Genomic DNA, 12,068 nt, shown 5'->3' on the forward strand with positions numbered 1-12,068 from the left:
GTGGTGTTTAATTGCTTATCTACATCCTGAATCACGTGATCCAAATAGAGTTAGTAAATATAAAAAACCAGAGTATATTAATGAGATAAAATTGCCAAAGCTTCCACCTCCATATGATTAATATCACTTACAGAAAATACAAGAACTGAATAAAGATAAATTATTATTTAATGTGTTTAATCTAAATAAAAATAAAACTTTTAATCCTGTATTAATCAATCACAATGATCCTAAAAGATGTAATAAATTATACTGGGATAATCATTACTTCCTATGTAAAGATGTATCATTCTTATTAAGAAAATCATCTAAACATAAATGTTATCCACGTCTAAAATGTTGTGTATCATTTAGAAAAGAAGATGCATTAAATAAACATTTAGATTTATGTAATACACAGAAACATTTGGGAAGAAGAACATTCCATAAAAATGAATATCTAAAGTTTGATAAGTTCCATTATAAAAACAGAGTACCATTTGATATGTATTATGATTTTGAATGTATAATAAAAAACAAAAAACACATTCCCATTCATTGTGGTTTAGATATAAAAAGTGACTATACTGATATATTAGAAGATAAGTATGAAAGTTATTCCGGTGAAGATATAGTTGATTGCTTTATAAGTAGAGTAAATTATTATAAAAATTATATAAGATATATTTGAAATTAATATTCCACCTAATGAAGATAATATTACTCCACTTACTACTGAGTGTTTTTATTGTAGAGAGAACTTGGGTAAGGACATTGTTAGAGATCATGATAATCTAAATGGTAAATTTAGAGGTTATGCTCACAATAAATGTAACCTCCAAGCTAAGAATACATTCGTACCAATATTTGAATTTAATTCTACTAATTATGATAATCACTTATTTACAACAGAACTAGCAAAGAAGATTAGACTTAAAGTATTAACTAAAACTGATGAGAATTATACTAGTATTGATTTGGGTTATGCAAAAGCGTTAGATATATTTAGGTTCTTTCATCCACTTAGCTTAGATGCTATAAGTAAAACATTGAGTGATGAAGAGTGTGTAACATTAAACAAATTTGGGTTAGAGAGACGTAAAGGTATATTCCCATATGAATGGTTTGATAGTATGGATAAACTACATAAAACAACATTACCACCTAAGGAAGCATTCTATTCTAAGTTGAAACAAAGTGGTATTACAGATAAAGAATATAAGCAAGCAATAGATTGTTGGAATAAAACTGGATGTATATCATAAAAAGACTATATAATGTTATATCTTAAAACAGAAGTATTATTATCGGTAGATGTATTTGAAAGGTTAAGAGATAAGTGTTTAGAACATTATGAAATAGATCCTTGTTATACATATTCTACTCCTGGATTAACTTGGTTATGTGGACTGAAATATACTAATGTTAGACTTAAATATTATAAAGGAAATACAGTTAATACTTATGATACAAAACAACATGTTATTAGAGGTGGGTTAGCTTCAATTTTAGGTGATTGTCATCTAAAATGTAAAAATAAAGAAATAGATTCTGAGGATACAGGGAAAGAGAATTATCTAAAATACTTAGACTTCAATCATTATACGCTTCTGCTATGGTTCAAATTTTACCTACTGGTGAGATCAAAGTATGTGACGGCAATGATTATACACAATCTAGCTCCACAAAAGGTTATATCTACACCATTGATGTAAAGTATAATGATGAGTTGAAACAAAAGACAAAGAAACATCCATTCTTTCCAGAAAAGACAAAGGCTAACATTGATCAGCTTACAGACTATCAAAATGAAAATAAAAAGAAAGGATACAAACCAAATGAGAAGTTAATGTTACAGTTAACAGATAAGGTAGATTTTGTAATTGATGGAGAGATGTTAGATTGGTATTTAGCTAGTGGTTTGAAGTTGGAAGATATTACAATTGAGCAAAAGTTAGAGTATAGTAAGAGTGAGTGGTTAAAGCCTTATATTGAGTTTATTATTCAGAAAAGAAAATAGGCTAAAGCTAAAAGTGATAATTTTGTAGATGTATTCTTTAAACTGATGAATAATGCCTTCTATGGAAAAAAAAGAAAATGTATAATATAGACAAGATGTAGAGTTAGTTTATGAAGTAGATATACATATATTAAATCAGTAGAAAAAATTAGTTTCAAATATGTTGTAGAGTTTGATGATGATCTAGTGGCTGTACATAAAAAAAGAGGTAATGTTAAGTTAGATAAGTTTAATTAAATTGGTTTTGTTATATTAGAGAAAGCTAAAATATTTTTGTATTAAGCTATATATGATTACTATGAGAAAAAATTAGATTGTAGTTATCATTATACAGATACTGAGAGTATATTTATAAACATAAATGTTCCTTTAGTTATTAATATAGAAACTGAAATGAATAAGATAAAAGGTATTTTACATATTAATGAGTTAGGTAAGATGAAGGATGAATTACCTAATGATACTATTATGGAAGCCTGCTTCCTTAAAGCTAAAGCATATTGTTATAATAGTTAATGGAGAAGATGAGAAAAAGTTAAAAGGTATAAACAAAGCTACTATTGAAAGCCAAATTACTATTGAAGACTATAAAAACGCTATATATGAAGCTAACAACAAATCTGTTACAAATTTTACTATTGATAGTAAAAAACACCAATTAGAAACAAAAGAACAATATAAAATAGCTATTGATCCATTTGATGATAAAGGTATTAAAAGTTGTATTGGTGAATTTAGATTTTACAATTAATTTTTATATAAATATTAGCAAAATTTAAATTTTTTAAAAGAGTTAAGCTGGTTTTTTTTACTCAGGTTACACTGAAAAACACCGAATACTGTGTTTCCACCGATCTCAGTGTTTTTGACTGTGCTCTTTTTGGTCAAGTTATCCACGAAGTGGTTACACCAATTTTCGCAATTTGGTTTTACGTGCTTGTTACACGATCTCACTAGTTATACTGAAAAACACTGATCACTGTGTTTCCACCGATCTCAGTGTTTTTCACTATATACCCATCACAGTGTGCCCCATATACAGTCTCACAGCAGGGATCATCCTTTTTAAGAACTGTGAAATTGGTTTTTTTATCTCATTTACTTTTATAGTATTTCATCAAATCGGGGGACGTTCACTGGAGTCAGTGAGGAAGGAACCCCAAACCTTCCGTTTGCTAAAGCAACTAAACTAGACTCAATGATTTAACCACTACGCCAATTGAGACAAGAAATGATAGATTTTAAATATAAAAGAAGTGAATATAGAGTAGTGGATATATAAAGGGAATTAGAGTAATGTTTATATTGGTACCGTATCGCCGCTCTATGCTGCGGAGGTACCCAACTACACATTACTGATATTTTTTGATCGCGAAAATTTTGAATTATTGCAATCTGCGTGGTCTCTTTTATTAAATTAATTTGGTTTATCATGATAAAAAATTTAATTGTTTGCTCAATATTTCTTATTGCGATTTTTAATGTTTTCTCTTATATTTGATGTATCTTCCTATCTCCCTCAGCCTTCTAACGCTCGTATTTTAATTTCTTCTCGATAATGAACTGAGATCAAATCCCCTTGTGTTGGATGACATTAATAATAAAAGACTCCCCTTTCCTTGGGTGAGTCCAATAATAATTCGAGCCTGTTTCTAATTCATCAAGAAATTGATTGAGCTCAACACAAGCGTCTAGGAAGAGTTATCTTCTCGTTGCGTCCCACAAAATTGGGTGGCTAATTATCAGACAAGTTCATCTAATTGCTGCGTTCAACTACGGAGTTTGCGACAACAGCATAGTAGCTGATCCTCGTAAATGACAACAGAAAATGACTGAACTACTCTGTCGAAGGCAATGAAATGTCCTATTGACCGATAATTTTTGCTATCAGCTAACAACGAAATGCACACTAAGGCGTTCTTCAGTGTCTTTGACAGACTACCCAAAACCTTGATTGCCAGAGGGCCGAACAAAATTCCTCGATGAGCACAGCTATTTTCATAAGAGCATATTTTCAATCTTTAGCAGCTTCAATTGCACAGCTAGACATCTCTGCCGCATGAGAAATAATGTTTGGTTGCAGAGAGGAAGTCAAGGTTACGTCTAGTGCAGCAGATTGATCAGCTTTCCAAGAAGGCAGATAGACGTCTCCCGGGTTTGTGTTTTTTTTTCACAATGAGATTGCGTTTTTCAATTACTGAAGACAAATTGGCAGCTGAACAGGTGGAAGCTATACGATCTCGCGAATTCCTTGAGATCGCATCTCCCCTTCAATGGCAGGCAACTGCATGCTCACCAAATGTGTCCACTGTACCTGACTTGCAATAGAGACATTTTCTTTCTTGATCAGAAACCGCGATCCCGAGGTTGCACTTGAAACTGACTTGAAATTCCTTAGCTGAAAGGTGGAGAATTATAGCGGCAACTGGAAGCGCAGCAAGCCACGCGCCGGAATGAAGCAGGCATAGTGATTGGAGTCTTGCTTTTTCTTTGGTTGACGTTTGATTTCTTATTAAAACAGCAATTTTATCTTTATCAAGTGCTTCTTGGATCTTCTTTTGCGTGTTCAAAAGTAAATTGAACGGTACCAGACTCTGGTGTAACTCTTTAAAAGAGTCGCTTTCTGAGGACACTTTCTTGTTATTTAGTTGACAAGCTCGTCTGAGTCTATAATTGAGCCCCAAAACGCACCTTTGTATTACTATTGTGCCAGTCTGACTCCTATTACCGACAAACTTAAAGGTAAGGAGACTTTTTTCCTGCGTCATCACCAATAACTGAGCCAGCAATTTGATCCAACACTTCTCCTTTGCCGTCATAGAAACTTTTCAATTATTCGAGCATCTCGTTTGACGGAGTGTTAGTTCGTAAAGAGTGTAATAGTTTCGGAGTTCCCAAACTGTAACGAAGGATACCTAAGGCACATTGATCATCTTTGAGGTGATGTAAATTTTCCATCATAGATAAAGTATTTTCAACTCTCCTTTTCAAACAAGAAGTGACAAATTCTTTTGAACCAAATGCAGCACCCACAACCTCAAAACCGTTTCCCAAATTAATTTTTACTGCCTGATGAACGGAGGGTAATTCTTTAATTGACTACAGCTCACAATTGTCTTTTCTCAAGATTAGATCTATCGCGGGGCCTCTATTGGCTAGGATTCCAAGCGTTTGTTAAATCTGATCTTCAGACCCTGCATTAAACCCATCATCTAGATACCAAGTGTGCTTTAACAAACTCGGAACTGAAGACTTGATCTTCTGTATAATTGGCCATAACGTCAAGGGAGCAATAATGGTCCCAGCAGATCAACCTGCTGAACAACCGATTCAACTTGAATGATTGCATTGCTAAAATAGAGTGGTGTGTGCTGGAAATAGCACAAATTGGTGAATGCGGCAATTCCAGAAATAAATTCATAAGTTGCTTTTAATAAGTGTGTACGCTTGACTGAGTTAAAAGCGTTTTGGAAATCAATTTGAAGCACGCCTTCGTCCAACTGAGCAGTAACAATGTTATCGTATGTATATTTTGACGAATGAAGGATTGCCTCAGCGCCTCCGCTAATGCCAACTCCCAATTGCAAACTATCAAACAGCTCACTTGCTTTTGATTTAGCTTTACTTGCCAAGCATTTTGCTATGAGGCGTCGTAACACTTCGCCAACTGTTATCGGACTTAACCCAACTTTTTGAGTAAAGCCGTGAGTGAGCAATAATGGTCCCAGCAGATCAACCTGCTGAACAACCGATTCAACTTGAATGATTGCATTGCTAAAATAGAGTGGTGTGTGCTGGAAATAGCACAAATTGGTGAATGCGGCAATTCCAGAAATAAATTCATAAGTTGCTTTTAATAAGTGTGTACGCTTGACTGAGTTAAAAGCGTTTTGGAAATCAATTTGAAGCACGCCTTCGTCCAACTGAGCAGTAACTATGTTATCGTATGTATATTTTGACGAATGAAGGATTGCCTCAGCGCCTCCGCTAATGCCAACTCCCAATTGCAAACTATCAAACAGCTCACTTGCTTTTGATTTAACTTTACTTGCCAAGCATTTTGCTATGAGGCGTCGTAACACTTCGCCAACTGTTATCGGACTTAACCCAACTTTTTGAGTAAAGCCGTGAGTGAAGCGCAGCGGAGTGCTTTGGAAATAAAAGCAGGAAAAAGTCCCCTGATACCAAAGTTTACAAGTTTGTTATCGCTTTCAGAACAAACTTAGACCGATCAGTTGTAGTACTGTCCTGGAGACATCTCAGATGGACCAGAGACATCTCAGATGGACCGGCCGCGGTGTGCTTACTGACTGTCTTCAGTTGTTCATAAACTACATTTTCAGTAAATTGGAACGCATTGGATGCAGTGTCGTCAGGTATTTTGACAGCGGGTAACGGTTCTTTCGAGTTCAACTCTCCCAGTGTTTTGAATGTAGCTTTGTTATCGGGTGCGAGACCTTCAGAAGCTAAAACTTTATCAGCTAGGCCAAATTTGCCTTGTAGGCACAACGTTATTGCTCTGACTGGTGTTTCTATAAAACTGTTAGTTCTCTGTCTTCTTCATTGTTTCATTGAGACGGCATCTGACCAAAGCTTCCCATGTTCACCGGAGTTCCAACGATCAAAACGTTCTGCGTGAAGTGGGTCTTGATTTTTGCCTCCTCGGATACAAGCATGTAGGACGCATTTTGAAACAGCAAAAAGTTTTTGCCAATTTGTCTCGTTGTCTGGAGCCTCAACAAATTCAAGAAGATTACTTGATAGCAATTGAGACCATCTTACACTGAATTTGATTGGAACAGAGCGACAGGTTGGCACGTAAGAACTCAATCTTGTCAACACATCCGTCAAATTGTTACTTTCGGGCTTTATTGAGGGAAAAACACGTTCAAAATAACAGTTATTCAACTGACTGGAATCAGTGGAATCACAAGAGACCAATAGATTGTCTATTTGAGAGGTCTGTGTTAATTTTCCGACGGCTGCCCTCCCTACCGCTCTTTATATTTTGAATACGTGCAAATTGATTTGGAATTGAACCAAGCATTTTGCTCTGACCCCCAACTAATATATCATATTTTGGTGTACTGATCGAAATTTTCTAGTACTTGAACTCTGTAGAGCCTATCTGCGGTATCTGGCTTAAAAAGAACTGTGCCTTTAGCAACGTGAAAAAACTCTTAAACACTTACATTTTGCAATTCCTGAGTCAAACCCTTCAAGATTTTGTGGTTCGCTTTGTGTGCCTACATTCTCTAATTGCGGTGCACCACTCTCATCGAGAATTACTTTTCTTAAGTTGTATTTTATTTTGAAAAAAAAATCTCAGTTTGGGGGAACTAAATTGGAAAAATATCCCAACGAACAAAGACTTTTGTATGTTGTAAGACGATAAGTTTCCCCGTCAAACCGCCCCAGAAAACTTGGGAGACAGACTGGGCTGGAGGGGGTATTAGGAAAAATCTCATCGGATATTAGGCACTTCGTCTACTCCCACAGACAGGACGCAAAAACGAGAAGCTTCTGTAAATTTCTCTTGTTTGCTTTTTGATTTCGCTTAATGACCTAACAAAGCTAACAACGCACGTGCTTTTTGCCTGAATATACCTTCGGAACTTAATTTTGTAAACTAATCAAAATTGCAGTGTGACGTTAACTTGGCAAATAAACCCTCGCCAGATTTTCAGAAGGGATATTGAAAACTTATTAAGTAATTTTAAAGCCCTTCATGGCACACTCTTTTCTGATCATTAATCGTTCAGTGTTACAGTCAATGCGATCCATACTGAGATTTACATTCACCATCAAATCAAATACGCCTTTAAAAGAGCAGATTGGGTTAGATTGAACACGACTGACAGTCATTTCAACCCAGGTTGAGGTCCACACCCAAATTTGCTTCTGATCAGACTTTCCAGACGGAAATTCACCCTGATCAGACTTTCCAGACCCAAGTGACCTCTGATCAGACTTTCCAGACCGAAGGTGTTCTGATCAGACCATCTTCAGACCATGGTCCAGACTCAAATTCAGACCATTGCCCAGACCTTAATCAGACTATGATCAGACTCAAATGCGCTCGAGGAGGTTATGATCAGACCTAGTTGCGCTCGAAGCAGTTATGATCAGACCCAGTTGCGCTTGCAGCTATTTATGATCAGACTGAAGTGCGCTCCAAACCGGTTCTGATCAGACTCAAGTGCGCTCGAAATAGTCTGATCAGAGACAGATTTTACTTATGAAAAAATCTCCTAATTTTGCTATAATATATTCATTTCATAAAAACTGATGTTTGCAGTATTTAATTCATCTAAGGAAAAATCAATTTTAAAAGTATTGCTAAAGAAAACAAAACCCAACTGTTGAGAACAAATTTTATTTAGCGTACCGATTAGTTTATAATTCTGACTCAATGGATGAGTTAAGACAGCTTTCCATAAGAAACGTCGTGGTCTCCAGTTGATCAAAATTTCTTCTAAAGCGGACCGGCCTCAGCTATCTGCTGGACTCTTTTTTCTGATCAGAGCTATCGGACTTTAGATGAGTCTCTGATCAGAAAGCTGCTTTTTGGCTGCCTCTTGGCAGAGCCAACATCTTTCAGTAAAAAAAAAATGAAAAAAAATAATGCGCTCGAAATGGTCCCTGATCAGACCCAATTGCGTTTGAAGACATTTATGATCAGATCCAATTGCGCGCGAAGTCGCCTCTGATCAGACAAAAGTGCGCTCGAATCCGCCTATGATCAGACCCAAGTGCGCTCGAAATTGCCTCTGATCAGACCCAAGTGCGCTCGAATCCGCCTATGATCAGACTTTTCAGACCAAAATGACCTCTGATCAGACCATCTCCAGACCATGATCAGACCGTAGTGCGCTCGAACTTCCAAAAAGACCCTGTAATTTCGGTCTGGGAACACACGGGTGTGCGCTCGACTGGGTCTGATCAGAAGTCAATTTGGGTCTGGACCTCAACCTGGGAACCCCTCCTGGTTGATTAAGGTCAAACCCCTCATTGAAAAACGGTTCTTATGGATCTTCAGGCTTATCAATTACAAAAGTCCAAAAGTTACCAAAAACAGTCTCTGAAACAACTCTTCCATCATGGGTCTCCAGCCAAACCTCACACCTGATGAAGAAGTCGGCAAAAAAAAGAACCAATGGGATTTTTCTTACCTCTGCAAACTTCTTAAAATAAGAAAATGGAGCGGAAAATAAAAGATGTCTCAAACAAAAATTTGAAAGAATTGAAACTAAAATTTGATAAAGTCGAAAATTCAGCAACACCCAAAAACAGCTTCTTTGCATGCGGAAATAAACAGACGTTCCACCCATTGTGACCTTGGCCACTAGAAAAGTGGAAACTGACCTAGAAAGAGCCAAGTGTTTCAATCAGTTTTTTCTCAGAAGTGTCTTCAATGAGAATCATCCCTTCTCCACTACTCTCGGAGTTAGAGATGTCTAGTCTACATTTCTGTAAAAAAAACCTACCCGCGACCATTTAAGTCCAGATGCGGCACTTGATCGCATTGGAGGCATAATTTTAAGGAACTGCGCTATCTCTCTTACCAAATGAGCAGGTCATTTCTTTTCTTGTTCTGAACAATCTTAAATAGAAAAATTTCACTAGATATTGAAAAATCAGCCAGCGTGCAAAGGAGTAAACAAATCAGACAACCCATTTTGCCGACCAATCAGCTTACTCTGCAGTCTAAAAGACCTTGAATGCCTGATATTTCACACCTTGTACAAATTTTGCCGGCACTGGTTTCTCGAAAATCACTTTGGCTTTCCGAAGCAAAGTTCAGCTGCGGTACAGTTCTTGGTCTATCCTAATTAACTATATCAGAAGCACCAAGAGTCCAACTCAGAACAAACTGGCAATTTTGTAACTCGGAAGTTTCTATTTGAGCGACTTGGAGCAATCTGTAACATTAAATAACAAAATATCTGACCCAGTTAATATCAGTTGCTATAGTGTTCCACAAGTGTCTATAATGTGACAACTACAATTTCTGAACACTTTACCTGATGCTTGTCGAAAAGTGAAAGTTTTGGAATTGCAGCTGATTTCTATATTGTTGCAAAAATCAAAGCAAACTTATAGACGGTGCTAATTGTGTAGACAATCGGTGCTGCGAAAACAAAATACACCCAAACACAACCAAATGCAAGCTTCTAAATATAAAAGGAACAATGAAGCCGGTATAAACATCCTCAAAATAGAACCGACGAATGTACAGCGTGACCTAGGTTAACGCCAAAACTCTCTTAGAAGCAAAACTGTACCACAAGAGTGTATAAGGGATGAAGTGAACTTGTCCAACTGAAATGAAGCTTTTCAAGAAAAGGCACGCGAAGCAGCAAGCTCTACTCATTCGTTGGCTGACAGTGCTGTACCGGAACTAATGTTCTCAAGCCTGGCAGCCAAACAAATGAAATTTTGTGAAGTTTGAAGGAGTACAGGAAACTGCAAGCATGTGGGTAGTTAACGCAAATTTTGAATACAAATATCGACTGGTACAACAGAAGCTAGGGCCTCTAAGCTTGCACATTTAATTGCACAATCTCCTTCTCCGAATGCCCCATGTTCGCAATGAATACGACGTTACTTTAGAACTACCCAGAGTCACCGAAGTTAAAACCCCACAGCACACCTGAGGAGGATTGGTCCTTGGAACAAATCGCTTATCCAAAACGGATGGAAACTTTCTGCCTTTGAAAATTGTTCTACAATATTGTTGTCAGAGTATCCACCCGCTACGAAAAATATATCACTAAGGAAACTCTTTCGAAAATTTACTGGGATCAATTTACCAGGAAAAATGACACGGCAATTTTGCAAAAAGGTGACTACTGCAACAACTGGAGGAAACTGAACTAAACTTAAACTGATTCATGGACTGAACTCATTTGGGTGTAACGAACCATTGGATGTATATCCTGAACAATTTAATACACACTACCGCCTCGAAAAATATAAGGAATAAGTTTTGCTTTCACCATTCATTAGAGTGAAGATTGCTTTGTTCCTGTGTGCATTATAGGCAAAACTGTCTGTTTTTACAAAAGTTTTTATTAAAACGACCTGAAAGTGACTAGGGTTCATCAGTGAAATTCCTGCTGCCTGGATAATGCAATAGTGTTTAATTTTTTTTTTCAATTCTTCTGAGTTTGACAAGACAATTCCTTTTAATGCAAATCGATGTTTTTCTTTTTTCCAATAAAGGTTGAGTATCAACTAGCGAATATATATGTACGGTTGAATGTGTGTGTTCTTGAAAAATAGCAATCAACTGCATATACCTAAAGATAGTTGAGATGAAGCTTATAAGAATTTTCCGCATTTTATTATAACTAAACTGAGCTAACTGGAAAAGCTACTGTACTGAAGTGTGCTACACTCAGTAACACTATTTGATAATATTAGTGCTATTTTGAGAAATTACGTTATAGTGCGTGAAGCACAAACCTGAATTGGACAAAGTCCACATTAACGTGTGAACAAATTACTAAGTAGTTTTGAATAAACTACTATTTTAAGATCACTAACTCAAACTGAGAATATCATGACGTGATATTTTCAGGCCACTTTGAGAACACCAACTTAACCTTTGTAACTCTGTCGACACTGTTATCTCTATTCAATAGGATACTAGAGAACCACGTGTCCGCAAGTATAAAAGGAGCTTGCACGCTCAACCACCAGCACAATTTGGTCTCCTAAATTCTACCTAAGTTACAAGTTGACTTAGAATAATTCAATCTGTGTTAACTAGTGCTATCACAATCTTAATAACTTTTACTATTCTATCCCTTAATGCTCGGTTCATTATTGATGCTGTTTAACATAATTTAATAATTCATATTTGCATTTGACTTTCTTTAATACTTAACTATATACCAAGGGTAGAACTAGGGGTTGAACTCTCAGTTTATACATGTGGTCCTGCGATTAACCCCTCGGTTTACATATCTATTTTACGGACCAGCAGTATACTACAATTACAGACACTATTGACAGAGTTTCTAGCCTATAACAACAAATTTCAGGGAACCAAATTTAGCAAGGG

Source organism: Convolutriloba macropyga, chromosome 9 (assembly GCF_964194025.1).
Source record: "Convolutriloba macropyga chromosome 9, txConMacr16.3, whole genome shotgun sequence".
Classification (NCBI taxonomy): Eukaryota; Metazoa; Xenacoelomorpha; order Acoela; family Convolutidae; genus Convolutriloba; species Convolutriloba macropyga.